We start from the raw sequence: 16,880 nt of genomic DNA, 5'->3' as shown, positions 1-16,880 counted from the left end.
ATGGCCATCCTCACAAGTCTACAAACAATAAATGTGGGAAGGAACCTGGAAGTAAAAGAATCTCCCTAAGCTGTCAGTGGGAAGATACATTGGCTACAGCCAGTATATGAACAGTCTCTGAATGCCTCAAAAAAAAAAACCCAAAAAGAAAACAACCAGCTACCAAGATGGGTAAACCTGGGATCTTACGTTCCCATTCTTGGGCCTATATGCTGAGCAAATCATTGATCAATTGCACATGAACCCTAATGAACACTGCAGGACTACTTTCAATAGCTAAGACACACAACCAGGAAAATCTCCACCAAGATTAAAACTTAAGCAAGATGTCATACATATATATGGTAGACAATTTCTCACTCCTAAAAAACTGCCACTGAAATTAGAGAATTATGATGCTGGGAGCCACAGGGATGGACCTGGAAGAATCATGCACTAAGGGAAGTCAGTCAAACAGAGGAAGATGATGGTATGAGATACCTTCCAGGAAAAATAAAAATAGACATACAAGGAAACAAATTTACAACCTAAAATGGGACTTCGAGAATTCAAAGTCAGAATTTGAATCCAGAAACAAAAAAAACTGAAGGGCCTGGAATGAGTTAGGAGGTAGAATCCTACATGGATGAGAAATCTGTATCTGTAATAGATAACCCACAAGGATTATCCTCTTCCTTCCTTCCTTCCACATATGCACAGAAATCTGTATCTCTAACCTATACAAAGAACTCTATATCTCTAAGAAATAATTCACAAAAATGATCATCTGAGATAGATATTCCACAAGGACCTGATACTCAGCACTTTGCTCGAACTTCTATGGCAAAGGTCCAAAAAAACACAATAGAGATATCCCATAGATACATAATACTGAGTCAGGTGGCTGTACACTGACAACAATCACAACATTGCAAATCAACTATTCTGCAAAGTAGCATCGGCAAGAGATTAAAGAAAAGGAAAGGAGTGCCTGCTCTCTTATCTACCTCCCTGACTTGGGATGCAATCCCATCCCTGGAGGCTGAGCAGGCTGGGGTCCCACTCCCAGACTGGGGTGGGGTTGACACAGTCTGGCACAGTGCCCTTCGTTGAACCCTTTTTAAAGGACTACTATCTGTTATGTTCTGGGACCAGAGTCCCATGTGGCATGAAGGCCTCCAGGAATTTGAAGGCAAGATTCAGCTAGCCTCAACCTCTCCTGGCGCTGGGGTTCCCAGCTCAAACCTCTTTCCTGAGAGGGCTGCCTCCTAGACACCTAAGCGCCCTCAGCAGTGTGCCCTGGACCTGGAAGGCATTAGTCTGGACAGAATGTTTGTGTGAGGCTTTAGGGGGTAAAAGTAGTGAGTCTCAAGCCCTTTCCTTGTTGCTCAGGCACATTCCACTCTATTTCACAGCCCAGGAAGCCAACTGGCCCTAAGAATCTGGTTGCCCCAGGAACCAATGTTGGGCAGGCAGAAGTACTGCCGCCTTGTGGACATTTCTGTAACTACAACTTGATCATGGGCGCGCCCACAGGTATCTTAATCCACAAAGGCTGTGGTTCTGTTAATGACAGCTGCCCTCAGGAAATGCCATGGGGTGGGTATTGGAGAAATATGTTTCAAAACTAGCCAACTCTCAGGAAGCCAACTGCCAAAGGTAAATTGTCCTCACACCCTTTAAAGGAAAAAAACTAAAAAGCAAAACAAATATCCTCCACAAGACAATATGCTCAACATCCCTAACGGCTGCAGGAATGCCAATCAAAATGAAAATCGGGAAATCAAATCCCACCACACACAATGGCCGTTGTCAAAATTCAACAAACTATAAATACGGGAGACAGTGTGGAAGGGAAATAATCCCCTAAACTGTCTGTGGAAATATACACAGACAATAATATATGGACAGTCTCCAAATGTTCAAAAAAAAAAAAAAAGAGAAAGCTATCAAGAAGCTCTAAGGTGGAAAAAGTGATGCTATCTAGAAGGGTGTGTGTGTGATGCATTAAGGGAAAAGACCAGTGAGACACAAGCCCTTCAGTGGTTGCTCAGGCACATCCCACTCTATTTCACAGCCCGGAAGCCGACTTTCCCGAAGCCTCTGCTTGCCCCAAGAACCAGAAAGAAAGAAAGTGAAGTCGCTCAGTTGTGCCCGACTCTTTGCGACCCCATGGATAGTAGCCTGCATCAAGCTCCTCCGTCCATGGGATTTTCAAGGCAGGAGTACTGGAATGGGTTGTGATTTCCTTCTCCAGGAAATCTTCCCAACCCAGGGATCGAACCCATGTCTCTCACATTGTAGACAGACGCATTACTGTCTGAGCCAACAGGGAAGTCCAAGAACCAGAGGTGGGCATCAAAAAGTGCTGCCGCCTTGTGGACATTTTCTGTAACTACAAACTGACCATCAGGGCTTACCCGCGCCACTAATTCACAAGGGCTGGGCGGGGGCTCATGACCTCTGCCCTCAGGAAATGTCCTGTGGCGAGAACTGCAAGATAAATTCCAAACACAAACAACTTTCAGGCCAAGGGCCACAGGTCTATTTTCCTTACACCCTTAAAGGGTAAAAAAACAACAGCAGCAGCAATAACAAACCCCATACCTCCACCTAGGACAGGATGCTCATCATCCCCAATCATTACAGGAGGAATGCCAATCAAAATGACAATGAGAAATCAAATCCCACCAGTCAGAATAGCCATATTCACGTCTACAAACTATAAATGCAGGAGTGAGTTTGGAGTAAAGGGAAACCTCCTACACTGTCGGTGGGAACGTACATTGTCAACAACCACAATAAAGGACAATGTCTGCATGCCCGAATAAAAGCTATCAAGACACTAAGCCTAGGATCTGACATTACCACAGGTAGGGCTTACGAATATCAATAACCTCAGATATGCAGATGACACCACCCTTATGGCAGAAAGTGAAGAGGAACGAAAAAGCCTCTTGATGAAAGTGAAAGAGGAGAGCTCAACATTCAGAAAACGAAGATCATGGCATCTGGTCCCATCACTTCATGGCAAATAGATGGGGAAACAGTGGAAACAGTGTCAGACTTTATTTTTTTGTGCTCCCAAATCACTGCAGATAGTGACCGCAGCCATGAAATTAAGACGCTTACTCCTTGGAAGGAAAGTTAGGAAAGTTATGACCAACCTAGATAGCATGTTCAAAAGCAGAGACATTACTTTGCCAACAAAGGTTCATCTAGTCAAGGCTATGGTTTTTCCTGTGGTCATGTATGGATGTGAGAGTTGAACTGTGAAGAAAGCTGAGCGCCAAAGAATTGATGCTTTTGAACTGTGGTGTTGGAGAAGACTCTTGAGAGTCCCTTGGACTGCAAGGAGATCCAACCAGTCCATTCTGAAGGAGATCAGCCCTGGGTGTTCTTTGGAAGGACTGATGCTGAAGCTTAAACTCCAATACTTTGGCCACCTCATGTGAAGAGCTGACTCATTGGAAAAGACTCTGATGCTGGGAGGGATTGGGGGCAGGAGGAGAAGGGGACGACAGAGGATGAGATGGCTGGATGGCATCACTGACTTGATGGACGTGAGTCTGGGTGAACTCCAGGAGTTGGTGATGGACAGGGAGGCCTGGCGTGCTACGATTCATGGGGTCGCAAAGAGTCGGACACGAATGAGTGACTGATCTGATGTTTCATTTATGAAATACAGAAAATTCTCTTTTACATATGAAATATGCATCTGTATTTTCATCTGTGAGATACAGATAATCCTCTATTCATATATGAAATATGCACCTATATTTACACCTGTGAAATATAGAAAATTTTCTTTTCATATATGAAATGTGTACATATATTTTCACGTGTGAAATACAGAAAATTCTCTTTTCATATGTGAAATATACAAATATATTTTGCTCTGTAAAATGTGAAAAAATGTTTTCATATATGAAATATGCATCTATGTTTTAATCTATGAAATACAGAAAATTCTATTTCTGTGTATGACATGTATTCATATTTTCATATCAGAAATATGTAAAACTTATGTTCATGTATGAAATATGCACCCATTATGTCATATATGAAATATAAAAAATTCTATTTTCATATAAAATGTACCCACAGCTTCACATATGAATTATCAAAAATTCTATTTTCATATATGAAACATGCATCATTTTCATACATGTAATACAGAAAATTCTATGTTCATCTATGAAATATACATCTGTGTTTTCATATATGAAATATTAAAAATCCATTTTCATCCATGAAATATGCACTCATGCTTTCACATATGACATAGAAAGTTCTATTTTCATCCTTGAAATATGTACCCATCATTTATATATGAAATACAGAAAATTCTATTTTCATATATGAAATATACACCCATGTTTTCATATATAAAATGTTGAAAATTCCATTTTGATCCACAAAATATGCACCTATGTTTTCATATATGAATTATAGAAAATTATATTTTCATTCACAAAATATGCACCCATTTCTTCATATATGAAATATTGAAAATTCAATTTTTCATCCATGAAATATGCACACATCTTTTAATATATGAAAATTCACACATACTTTCATGTAAGAAATATAGAATATTTTTAGACATGAAATATGCACACATTTTCATATATGAAATATAGAAAATTATATTTTCATTCATTAAATTTGCACTCGTGTATTCATATAGGGTATATTGTTGTTCAATCACTCAGTCATGTCTGACTCTTTGCGACCCCATGGACTGCAGCATGCTAGGCTTCCCTGTTCTTTACTGTCTTACAGAGCTTGCTCAAACTCATGTCCATTGAATCGGTGATGCCATCCAACCATCTCATCCTCAGATATGAAACATTCACCTGACTTGGGCTTCCATCCCATTCCTGGAGCCTCAGCTGGCTGTTTTCATGGCTGGACTGTGGTGGGGTTGAACTGACTGGGCTGGTTGCTCTTCATTAAGGCCCCTCATAAATCTGTACTTTCTGGTTTGATCTGGCAGGGACCACAGTCCCTAGGGAACACAATCGATGGTGTCCTGACATTCTGGCCTCAATGACCTTGGAAAAGTCACCCAGCTTCCACATCTTCTGGTGCTGGGGTCCCCAGGTCAAGCCTTCTTCCAGAGAGTGCAGCCTCCTAGGCATCTCATCAGGGTGCTGTGGTCCGGGTTGGAATTAGTCTGCAGGAAAGGGGTTAAGCTTTAGGGGGAACAAGTATTGAGATTAAGCCCCTGGGTGTTTGCTCAGGCAACTCCGCTCTAATTCACAGCCTAGGAAGCCAGCTCTTTAGGCTTCGGTTGCCTAAATAATCAGTTGGGTGTGGGGAAAGTGCTGCCGCCTTGTGGAAATTTTCTGTAACTACAACTTGACTACCTGCCCTTACTGGTACCTCCAGTTCAACAGACCTTGCTACAGCTAAGTCGCTTCAGTCGTGTAAGACTCTGTGCGACCCCAGAGACGGCAGCCCACCAGGCTCCCCCGTCAGTGGGATTGTCCAGGCAAGAATACTGGAGTGGGTTGCCATTTCCTTCTCCAATGCATGAAAGTGAAAAGTGAAAGTGAAGTCGCTCAGTTGTGTCCGACTCTTAGCGACCCCATGGACTGCAGCCTACCAGGCTCCTCCATCCATAGGATTCTCCAGGCAAGAGTACTGGAGTGGGGTGACATTGCCTTCTCCAACAGACCTTGGAGACTGTTAATGACAGCTACATTCAGGAAAAGTCCTAGGGAGAATATTGCATAAAAAAATACAATTACAACTTACTTTCAAAAAATGAACTACAACTGGTAAATTTTTCTCACACGATGAAGGAGAAAAAAAAAGAAAAAAACTTACTACCACAAGACAGGATGTTGAGCATCCCTAATTATTACAGGAAGAATGCCAACCAAAATGACAACGAGAAATCAGATCTCACCAGGTTGGCCATCCTCACAAGTCTACAAACAATAAATGCAAGCTAAGCCTACTTAGGCTACGCTGGATCATAGAAAAAGCAAGAGAGTTCCAGAAAAACATCTATTTCTGCTTTATTGACTATGCCAAAGCCTTTGACTGTGTGGATCACAATAAACTATGGAAAATTCTGAAAGAGATGGGAATAACAGACCACCTGATTTGCCTCTTGAGAAATTTGTATGCAGGTCAGGAAGCAACAGTTAGAACTGGACATGGAACAACAGACTGGTTCCAAATAGGAAAGAGAGTACGTCAAGGCTGTGTATTGTCACCCTGTTTATTTAACTTATGTGCAGAATACATCATGAGAAACGCTGGACTGGAAGAAACACAAGCTGGAATCAAGATTGCCGGGAGAAATACCAATAACCTCAGATATGCAGATGACACCACCCTTATGGCAGAAAGTGAAGAGGAACGAAAAAGCCTCTTGATGAAGGTGAAAGAGGAGAGTGAAAAAGTTGGCTTAAAGCTCAACATTCAGAAAACGAAGATCATGGCATCGGGTCCCATCACTTCATGGAAAATAGATGGGAAACAGTGTCAAACTTTATTTTTCTGGGCTCCAAAATCACTGCAGATGGTGACTGCAACCATGAAATTAAAAGACGCTTACTCCTTGGAAGAAAAGTTATGACCAACTTAGATAGCATATTGAAAAGCAGAGACATTACTTTGCTAACAAAGGTCCGTCTAGTCAAGGCTGTGGTTTTTCCAGTGGTCATGTATGGATGTGAGAGTTGGACTGTGAAGAAGGCTGAGTGCCGAAGAATTGATGCTTTTAAACTGTGGTGTTGGAGAAGACTCTTGAGAGTCCCTTGGACTGCAAGGAGATCCAACCAGTCCATTCTAAAGGAGATCAGCCCTGGGATTTCTTTGGAAGGAATGATGCTAAAGCTGAAACTCCAGTACTTTGGCCACCTCATGTGAAGACTTGACTCATTGGAAAAGATCTGATGCTAGGAGGGATTGAGGGCAAGAGGAGAAGGGGCCGACAGAGGATGAGATGGCTGGATGGCATCACTGACTCGATGGATGTGAGTCTGGGTGAACTCCGGGAGTTGGTGATGGACAGGGAGGCCTGGCGTGCTGCGATTCATGGGGTCGCAAAGAGTCGGACACGACTGAGCAACTGATGTGATCTGAAGCCTACCATCAGGCTGGAAGAAGCACAAGCTGGAATCAAGATTTCTGGGAGAAATATCAATAACCTCAGATATGCAGATGACACCACCCTTATGGCAGAAAGTGAAGAGGAACTCAAAAGCCTCTTGATGAAAGCAAAAGAGGAGAGTGAAAAAGTTGGCTTAAAGCTCAACATTCAGAAAACGAAGATCATGGCATCGGGTCCCATCACTTCATGGGAAATAGATGGGGAAACAGTGGAAACAGTGTCAGACTTTATTTTTTTGTGCTCCCAAATCACTGCAGATGGTGATTACAGCCATGAAATTAAAAGATGCTTACTCCTTGGAAGGGAAGTTATGATCAATCTGCTGCTGCTGCTAAGTCACGTCATTCGTGTCTGACTCTGTGTGACCCCATAGACGGCAGCCCACTAGGCTACCCCATCCCTGGGATTCTCCAGGCAAGAACACTGGAGTGGATTGCCATTTCCTTTTCCAATGCTTGAAAGTGAAAAGTGAAAGTGAAGTTGCTCAGTCATGTCTGACTCTTAGCGACCCCATGGACTGCAGCCCATCAGGCTCCTCCATCCATGGGAGTTTCCACGCAAGAGTACTGGAGTGGGTCTCCAGTGCCTTCTCCGATGACCAACCTAGACTACAGCCATGAAATTAAAAGACGCTTACTCCTTGGAAGGAAAGTTATGACCAACTTAGATAGCATATTCAAAAGCAGAGACATTACTTTGCCAACAAAGGTCCGTCTAGTCAAGGCTATGGTTTTTCCAGTAGTCATGTATGGGTGTAAGAGTTGGACTGTGAAGAAAGCTGAGTGCCAAAGAATTGATGTGTTTGACCTGTGGTGTTGGAGAAGACTCTTGAGAGTCCCTTGGACTGTAAGATCCAACCAGTCCATCCTAAAGGAGATCAGTCCTGGGTGTTCTTTGGAGGGACTGATGTTGAAGCTTAAACTCCAATACTTTGGCCACCTGATGCGTAGAGCTGACTCACTGGAAAAGACCCTGATGCTGGGAGGGATTGGGGGCAGGAGGAGAAGGGGGACGACAGAGGATGAGATGGCTGGATGGCATCACTGACTCGATGCACATGAGTTTGGGTAAACTCCAGGTGTTGGTGATGGACAGGGAGGCCTGGCGTGCTGCAATTCATGGGGTTGCAAAGAGTCGGACATGACTGAACGACTGAACTGAACTGAAGCCTACCATCTGACATTCCCACATGTTGGCCTGTATCCTAAGAAAATCATCTTTCAAGCAGCCACCTGCACACCAATGTTCACTTCAGCACTAAAGTAGCCTGAACACAGACCCAGCAAAGTGTCCATCTTCAGATTAAAGCTTAAAAGCAATGTGGTACATACAAAAAATGAAGTATTACTCAGCCATGAAAAACTACTACTGAAATCATGAAATTATGCCACTGGTAGTCACAGGGATAGACCTTGGAGGATCATACACTAAGTGAAGTCAGCCAGACAGAGGAAGACTATAGCATGTGATATCCCTTCTAGGTAAAAGGAAAAAAGAGATTCAATGGAATTCAGTTACAACATAAAAAGAGACTCTGAGAATCAAATAAAATGAAGAATTGCGAAAAAATAAATAAAACCAAAGAAGAGCCAGGGATGAATTAGGAAGTCAGGACTAACAAATACACAGAAATGTGTATTGGTAGTAGATAATCCACAAGGATTATCCCTTTTCTTTCTTCATTCCTTCCACAGAGAACTATATATGTAACAGATATTCCACAAGGACACGATATGCAGCACAGGGAACTTTGCTCCACCTTCTGCAATAACTTCTACAGCAGATGAATCCAGAAAAGAATACAGGTTATGGCATACATGTCATAACTCAATCAGGTGGCTGGATACTGACAACAGTCACATTGCACACCGACAATACTGCAGCGTACATGAAATTAAAGAAAAGAACAAAAAAGAAAAGCCTTGCCTAGTTTATTCCTGCTGACTCTCCTGACCCAGGCTGCTATCCCATCACTGCAGCCTGAGCAGGCTTTGGTCCAAAGACTGGACTGGGGTGGGGTTGAAACCACCAGGCAGGGTGCCCTTAATTGAGCCCCTCTTAAACTTACACCTTCTGGTTTGCTCTGACAAGGACCATAGTCCCTAGTGCACCAAGGGATGTTGTGACGACCGTCTGGCCTCAAGGACCTTGGAAATGCCACCTAGCTTTCAGTTCTCCTGGTGATGGGGTTCACAGCTCAAGCCTTCTTCTTGAGAATGCAGCCTCCTAGCACCTCAGCAGGGTGCTGTGGCCCCTGTTGCGATGAGTCTGGAGGAAAGGGGTGAAGCTTTAGGGGGAACAAGTAGTGAGACACAGGCCCTTGGGCGTTTGCTCAGGCACATTCCACTCCGGTTCACAGCTTAGGAAGCCAAGTCTTCCTTAGGTTCTGGTTGCCCCAAGAACCAGAGTTGGGAATGAAAACTGCTGCCACCATGTGGACATTTTCTGTAACTACAACTTGACCACCCGTGCTTACCTGCCAGGCTCCTCGGTCCATGGGATTCTCCAGGCAAGGATAATGGAGTGGGTTGCCATGCCCTTCTCCAGGGGATCTTCCCCACCCAGCAATCGAACCCAGGTCTCCTGCATTGCAGGCAGATTTTTTACCATCTGAGCCACCAGGGAAGCCTGACCTGTGCTTAATGGCACCTCCAATTAAAGACTTGGGGGCTGTTAATGACAGTTGCCCTCAGGAAAGATCCTAGGGAGAATACTGTAGAAATAAATTACAAACACAACCCACTGTCAAAAAGTTAACTACAACAGGTATATTTCCCTCACAACCATGAAGGAGAAAACAAAGAAAAAAGCATACTTTCACAGGACAAGATGCTCAGCATCCCGAATTATTACAGGAGGAATGCCAATCAAAACAACCACAAGAAATTAAATTCCACCAGTCAGAATGACCACCCTCACAAGTCCACAGACAACAAATGGGGGACAGGAGGAGAGGGAACCCTCCTACGTGGTTGGTGGGAAGGGACTCTGGCAATAGCCACTAGAAAAGACCGTCTTCACATGCCAAAGGAAAAAAAAACTTCCAAGGAAACTACACCTAGGATCTGACATTCCCACACCTGGGCCTGGTATCCTGATGTCCTGATAAAACCATCATTCAAAATAACACATGCACCCCGATGTTCACTGCAGCACTACTTACCATAGCCGAGACACACAGCCATCAAAATGTCCCCCGAAAGAGTAAAGCTTATAGAAGATGTGGTACATATAGGCATGTGGAACTTTGCTTGACCTTCTGCAGTAAATTCTATGGGAAAAGAATCCAAAGAAGAACAGTCATCCTGTATGTATATATCAATACTGAATCGAGTGCTGTACACTGACAGTAAGCACAAAACTATAAACCGACTATACTCCAACATAGGATCGGCATGAGGAAAAGAAAGAAACCGATGCCTAGTCAATTCCCTGCAACCTCCCTCTCTTGGGCTGCTATCCCATCCCTGGAGCCCGAGCGGGCTGTGTCTCATGTTTGGACTGGGATGCGGTTGAGAAAGCCAGGTGGAGACAACCAAAATTTTAAGAGAGATGGGTCTCTCAAAGAGATGGGTGTGCGATTTTGGCCCAGTAGGTACAACAATCAAGACAGGGAAAATCAAGTTAATTGTAGAAGAAAAGATGAATGGATACAGACAATGGGGTACATACATACAATATTTCTCAACAATAAAGAATAGGAAATAATGCCATGTTCAGCCAGGGAAAAGAAAGTAGAGATGATCATTCCAAGTGAATTAAGGCAGACAGGGAGAGATGAGTAGCCTATGATATAGTTTCTAGATGGAATCTAAAGATGGATATAAATGAACTTCTTTCCTGGAGACACTGCCTCATAGACTTAGAAATTTCCAGTCACCAAGATATAAAGATGGGGGCCATGGAGAAATGAGTAACTTCAGACTAATATATGCACAATGCTGTTTATAAAATAAATGACCAGGACCCACTGTATAACACAAGGAAACTTACTCCACACTCTGTAATAACTAATATGGAAAAAAACCAAAATATATACACATTTATGTATTAGAAGAAGTGAAACAAGTTGTGGTGGAAGGAAAAAAAACACCAACAAGGCAGTAATTCACGTATATACTCCAGTTCAAATGGTGGAAAAAAAGAAAAAGAAATGCTGACTCTGATCAGAGACACGGATGTAAAGAACAGACTTTTGGACTCAGTGGGAGAAGGCGAGTGTGGAATGATTTGAGAAAGAGAATAGCATTGAAACATGTACATTAGCATGTGTAAAACAGACAACCAGCACAAGTTCGATGCATGAAGCAGGGTACCCAAAGCTGGTACTCGGGGACAACTCAGAGGCATGTGGTGGGGAGGGGGGATTCAGGATGTGGGGATACATGAATACCTGTGGCTGATTCATGTTGATGTACAACAAAAATCATCCAATATTGTAAAGTACTTATTCTCCAACTAAAATAAATTTAAAAAATTAAAAAAAAAATAAGGCTGGTGTCACGTCCCTGGAGCCTGATTGGCTTGCAGTGTCCTAGGACTGAGAGAGCTGGGAGTATGTAGCAGGCTGTGTGCCTCCACAATGGACCTGGAGTGCCTGTTGTCCTCCAGATGCAGGCAGGATAGTTTAAGGGATTGGAATTAACATACACACATTCAGTTCAGTTCAGTTTAGTTCAGTCGCTCAGTCGTGTCCGACTCTTTGCAACCCCATGAATCGCAGCACACCAGGCCTCCCTGTCCATCACCATCTTACGGGGTTCACTCAAACTCACATCCATCGAGTCAGTGATGCCATCCAGCCATCTCATCCTCTGTCGTCCCCTTCTCCTCCTTTCCCCAATCCCTCCCAGCATCAGAGTCTTTTCCAATGAGTCAACTCTTCGCATGAGGTGGCCAAAGTACTGGAGTTTCAGCTTTGGCATCATTCCTTCCAAAGAACACCCAGGGCTGATCTCCTTTAGAATGGACTGGTTGGATCTCCATACACACATTAATGTACATCAAATAGACGATCAACAAGTACCTTTGGAATACCATAGGGAAGTTTATTGAACATACTCTAATCACCTATATGAAAAAAGAATCCAAATGAGAATAAATATTATGTATTAATATAACTGAACTGAGTTCCTGTACACCCGAAACAAACACAAATCAATAGTACAGCTCAATATAAGCAATAACAACAAAAACTTGCCCAAACAATAAAAAATTGCCCAAAGATCCAGATGCACGTTTCTCCAGAGAGGTCATAGAGATGGCCATAAAGCACATAAAAAGATGCTTAGTATCATGAGTTCTTAAAGAAAAACAATCAAATGTACAACAAGGTGTTACCTCCCATTGATCAGAATGGCCATATCAAAAAAGCTACAGCAGTAAATTCAGCAGAGGGTGTGAAGAGAAGGAAACCCTTCTACACTGTTGGTAGGATTATAAAATGGTACCCCAGTTAGGAAGAACATTATGGAGGGTCTTTAAAAACTAAACATAGAGGTTTAGTACATCACTTGGTACCTCAAGTGATGCAGCAATTTCATACTTAGACTGCTGCTGCTAAGTCGCTTCAGTTGTGTCCGACTCTGTGCGACCCCGTAGACGGCAGCCCACCAGGCTCCCCCGTCCCCGGGAGTCTCCAGGCAAGAACACTGGAGTGGGTTGCCATTTCCTGCTCTAGGGGATCTTCCCGACCCAGGGATTGAACCCATGTCTCCTGCAAGTCTCCTTCATTGCAGGCGCATTCTTTACCACTGAGCCAGCAGGGAAGCCATGAAACAGGTGCTGAAGGGGTCTTAATAGTCACAAGTCTGACAGGGTTGTAAATGAAACCTCTCAAGAAATGTCCTGGGGTAAGTAATGAGAAAAGAATTCCATACAGGGCCACGTTACAAGAGGTAAACTGTACTCTTAAGGCATAAAACAATAAAAGCACAAGGAAAGATACTCCACATCAGCAATTATTAAATCAATGCCGAACTACAATGAGGTATCACCTCACACTGGTCACAATGGCCATCCTCAAAAAGATCTACAAAGAATAATACTGCAGAGGATGTACAGAAAAGGGCATCCTCCTACAGTCTCGGTGGGAATGTAAATGGTGAAGCCACTATGGAAAACAGCAAGGAGGTTCCCTGAAAAACTAAACACAGATGTATCATATGATCCTGCAATCCCTCCCAGGCTTAGATCTGGAGAAATTCATCATTTGAAATGACATGTGCACTCCAATTTTCAGGGTAGCACTATTCACAACAGCCAAGACATGGAACTCATCAAAATGTCCAGTGACAGAAAAATGAAGACTACATGGTATGTCTATAAACTGGAATACCACTCAGTCAACAAACAGAAAAAATGATATTGGCAGCAGCATAGATGTACCAAGAAATTATCATACTAAGTAAGGTAAGTCAGGGAGAAAAAGACAAATATCCTAAGATATCATGTATACACAGGATCTATAAATTCATACCAATAAACTAGTGTACAAAACAAACAGACTGAGAAAACCAAATTACGATTATCAAAGCAAAGAAGGGAGGGACAAATTAAGAGTTTGGAATGAAAATATACACACTGATATATATCAAGTTGATAATGAAAAAGGACCTATGGAATAGAACAGGCAACTCGACTGAAAAAGATGGTAATATCCTATATGAGGCAAAAAACAGTAAAAGGATAGATATATGTCTATGTATAACTGAATGAAGTTCATATATACCTAAAACAAACAAAACACTGGAAATCAACTCTGCTCCAATATAAAATAAATTACCTGAGCTCGGTCCAGGGGACACCAGACAGTGGTGACCCCCATGATTAGATATGGGATACGCTGATATTAATACGACACCACCAAAGGTTTTCACTCAGCATAACACAGAGCAGCAACCCGCCTGACCTCATGTGAATGCGACAAGATGAAGAGAAGGAAAAGGACCACAGGTTATTCAGGGCAATACTCTCAATTCAGATGCTGGGAATCTCCGAGGGGACAGGACACACTGCAGGGAAAGAGCAGACCTGTGGTCTCCGTGTACACAGGATCCTGACCCACATGGATGGGGTGAGACCCACACAGTCCCCAGAGCCTGCACTGGGGACACACTTCCACACTCTCCAGGTGACACCACCTCCCCAGACCCTGCACCTGGGCTCACACGACCCTTGATTAGGACACCAGGTCTCTGCTGGGCCCCTAAGGTGGAAACGAGTGGGTTCCTGTAACCTCCTGGGATGGTAGAAAGAAGTGTGGGGTTGGTCTCCTCTCCCGATGCTTGTCCCAGAGAAGTCCTCCTCTCTTCCCTTTGGTTCTCTGTGATATTAACTGTTTTTACAGCTGTCATGATAATGTTGAACACACTACCTTGGTTCTGGCAGGCTCAGTCCTTTCTTTTTCCACTGAGGCGTTGAGAAAACACGCCAGGTGCAGGGCTGGGAGACGAGGGGCAGGTCTGCTCTCTGCTCAGGATGGAAGGTCGACTGGAAGGAGATCACAGCAGCAACCTCACCTGCTGCCCATTGGCTTTTTGCCTGATCCGTGTGCCCTGCAATCAACTCACCAGGTGAACCTGCCTCCCTTCTAAACCTGAAGGTACTGGAAAAATGGGATAGTTACCAGGTAGCCACCTGAGGGGTCCTCAGGAGCCCCAGGGAAGGTGAACCTCCCAGGGATAAAGAGGCAAACAGGCACAGGCCTGTATAAAGTGAACACCGTAAAGTATTAATTCCTGCACACAAGTGAAGCTGTCATGTATTCTTCCCTTTTTCTTAGTTTTGTGTGTGTGTGGTCTCCCCATACACGTGATCCTGACCCATGGAGATGGGGTGAGATTCACATGGTCCCCAGACCCCCTAGATGGGGTCACACGTCCCCTCGGTCAGGACAAGAACACCATGGCTGTGGTCAGAGGGTCCCCAATGTGTAAAAAAGCCAGGTCTCTGGGACCCCCTGGGATCCTAGAAAGAAGTGTAGTGACTGTCTCCTCTCCCCACAATTGTCCATGAGAAGTCAGGCCCCTCCTGTTTTCACTTTGGTTCTGTGTGATTTTTTTGCTGCTTTGAAAGCTCATGCTAGAGGTGAACACACTACCTTGGTTCTGGCAGGCTCTGTCTTTCTTGTCCCACTGAGGTGTTGAGAAAACACAGGAGAGCTGCGCTGAAAGACGAGGGGCAGCTCTGTTCTCTTTGGAGGAGAGAGTCGACTGGAAGGAGAGCACAGCAGCAACCTCACCTGCTGCCCATTGACTTTTTGCCCGATCCCTGTGCCCGGGAATCAATTCACCAGGTGAACCTGCCTCCCTACTCAACCTGAAAATGTGTTGGAAAATTGGAATGATTTCCAGGTAGCCACCTGGGGGGTCTCCAGGAGCCCCAGGGAGGTGAACCTGGCAAGGGACAGACTAGGAACCCGACTGCAGCACTGACCCCTGGGAGGGCCATGGAAGCCCACTCAGAGGAGAGCATGGTCACCCTGAGAAGCCCACCCCAGCCCCAGAGCCCAGACATCTGAGCACTGACGCTCAGACGCAGGCACGGAGTTTCCCAGACAGAGGCCAGGCCAGGCCTGCACCCAGGTCCTCACGTCCCAGTGCACACGGAACAGTCAGGTCTAAATGTTCTCATAAAAAGTGCACTGTCTCATCTAAACATGAGTGTAGACAGGACTTGAACAGTAAAATGAAAGTGTTATCATGTCTGACACTTGTGACCCCATGGACGGTAGCCTGCCAGGCTCCTCTATGCATGGAATTCCCCAGGCAAGAATATTGGTAGTGGGTAGCCATTCACTTCTCCAGGGGATCCTCCCAACCCAGGGATCTGACCCAGGTCTCCTGCGTTGCAGGCAGATTTTTTTCCACCTGAGCCACAAGGGAACCCCTAGACAAGATTTCAGTTCAGTTCAGTTCAGTCGCTCAGTCGTGTCCGACTCTTTGCGACCCCATGAAACGCAGCACGCCAGGCCTCCCTGTCCATCACCAACTCCCGGAGTTCACTCAAACTCATGTCCATCGAGTCAGTGATGCCATCCAGCCATCTCATCCTCTGTCGTCCCCTTCTCCTCCTGCCCCCAATCCCTCCCAGCATCAGAGTCTTTTCCAATGAGTCAGCTCTTCACATGAGGTGGCCAAAGTACTGGAGTTTCAGCTTTAGCATCATTCCTTCCAAAGAAATCCCAGGGCTGATCTCCTTCAGAATGGACTGGTTGGATCTCCTTGCAGTCCAAGGGACTCTCAAGAGTCTTCTCCAACACCACAGTTCAAAAGCATCAATTCTTTGGCGCTCAGCCTTCTTCACAGTCCAACTCTCACATCCATACATGACCACAGGAAAAACCATAGCCTTGACTAGACAGAACTTTGTTGGCAAAGTAATGTCTCTGCTTTTGATTATGCTATCTAGGTTGGTCATAACTTTCCTTCCAAGGAGTAAGCGTCTTTTAATTTCATGATTTAGGGAGGCCTGAATCTACCATGTAGATAGAACTTGGTCAGGTTTAGACTAGCGTAAAGCTGCTGTCTAGGAGGCACCGGCCACACACATGCAGGGTCTCTCGTTGTTGGACAGAGGACTCACCCTCATGTGGGAATTAGGATGTACATTTCTTAAAGAAATCATCACTGGGATCCACACTTCAGCCACATCAGGAATTGAAAGAACCTTTGCCATTAAACATTTCAACAGGCAAAACAAAACTGTTACCAATTTCTGTGGCCCTGTGATGGTCCAGATCCTGGGGAGAGCCAAGATATTCTTAGAG

This window comes from Bos javanicus, chromosome 21 (assembly GCF_032452875.1).
Source record: "Bos javanicus breed banteng chromosome 21, ARS-OSU_banteng_1.0, whole genome shotgun sequence".
Lineage (NCBI taxonomy): Eukaryota > Metazoa > Chordata > Mammalia > Artiodactyla > Bovidae > Bos > Bos javanicus.
The sequence above is the reverse complement of the archived record's forward strand: the minus strand, read 5'-3'. Positions refer to the sequence as shown.